The sequence below is a fragment of the Perkinsus marinus genome, assembly GCF_000006405.1.
Source record: "Perkinsus marinus ATCC 50983 genomic scaffold scf_1104296951730, whole genome shotgun sequence".
Classification (NCBI taxonomy): Eukaryota; Perkinsozoa; order Perkinsida; family Perkinsidae; genus Perkinsus; species Perkinsus marinus.
Genome location: NW_003209149.1, coordinates 1 through 1321, shown reverse-complemented (window position 1 = coordinate 1321; position 1321 = coordinate 1). Strand labels below are relative to the sequence as shown.

General features: G+C 49.4%; 2 non-coding genes across 2 annotated transcripts; both read right to left on the bottom strand.

Moving 5' to 3' along the window:
- Nucleotides 1–86: 86 nt before the first annotated feature.
- Nucleotides 87–157, bottom strand: Pmar_PMAR015168. The gene has a single exon. It is a non-coding gene; the product is annotated as a tRNA-Asp (tRNA).
- A 197-nt stretch (nt 158–354) lies between these two features.
- Pmar_PMAR015167 lies at nt 355–426 on the bottom strand. The gene has a single exon. It is a non-coding gene; the product is annotated as a tRNA-Asp (tRNA).
- Nucleotides 427–1321: the final 895 nt, after the last annotated feature.

The window sequence follows — 1321 nt, the reverse complement described above, 5'->3', positions numbered from 1 at the left end:
AGGCAGCAAATGATTCGCAGAGTGTGCAAAATCAGTAAAGAAACGGTCGCGCATAAATGTGTGAACGCCCTTGTCCAGAATACCACTTCCACGGCCAAGAATTGAACTCGGGTCTCTGCGTGACAGGCAGGAATACTAACCTCTATACTACCGCGGAATTGAAGGTGGTTCAATGTCTAAATAGTGACGCAAATTACCATTTTCAGCTACCAGCGCACATCGCGGCGGGCGTGAGTGGAGAGAGAAAGTTGAGTAATTTTTTCGAGGCAGCAAATGATTCGCAGAGTGGTGCAAAAATCAGTAAAGAAACGGTCGCGCATAAATGTGTGAAACGCCCTTGTCCAGAAATACCACTTCCACGGCCGAGAATTGAACTCGGGTCTCCTGCGTGACAGGCAGGAATACTAACCTCTATACTACCGCGGAATTGAAGGTGATTCAATGTCTAAATAGTGACGCAAATTACCATTTTCAGCTACCAGCGCACATCGCGGCGGGCGTGAGTGGAGAGAGAAAGTTGAGTAATTTTTTCGAGGCAGCAAATGATTCGCAGAGTGGTGCAAAAATCAGTAAAGAAACGGTCGCGCATAAATGTGTGAAACGCCCTTGTCCAGAAATACCACTTCACGTCATGCCGTTCGCAGTTGATGGAGGTTCTGTGATGGGAGTTTTGGCAATATGTCACGGACGAGGGTGGATCTCACAAACCCATGTGGGAAGCAGTCCACGTCCGTGACGCATTCAGTGCCCGGGATAAAACACGGCTATACCAATCAGCCACCGTGCAGATCCCGGGTGAATGCCCCCCATCTCAGATAGAAAAAAAAACTAAACACCGTCACACCCAAGATAGCTCGTCTGATGCCTAACTAAGAGTGCTTGAGGGTTTCCAACAGGAATTCTCAAGCACTCTGGGGGAACTTTCTCTGTTCTTGGGTGTATGTTCCGAAGGTGATCAGACTGGATCACTGCTTTAGCAACGACTTGACGTCTTGCTTTTCTCTTGAAATTCCGTCATCTGTCTTTCGGCTATCCGTGAACTTGCTCTCTTGGGAGACCTTCACTCACGTCATGCCGTTCGCAGTTGATGGAGGTTCTGTGATGGGAGTTTTGGCAATATGTCACGGACGAGGGTGGATCTCACAAACCCATGTGGGAAGCAGTCCACGTCCGTGACGCATTCAGTGCCCGGGATAGAACACGGCTATACCAATCAGCCACCGTGCAGATCCCGGGTGAATGCCCCCGCCTCATGTTGCCAAACCTCTCCCGCGTGCATGTTCGAAGCTCCATACTTGAATGCCCACCGTGTTAATTAAGG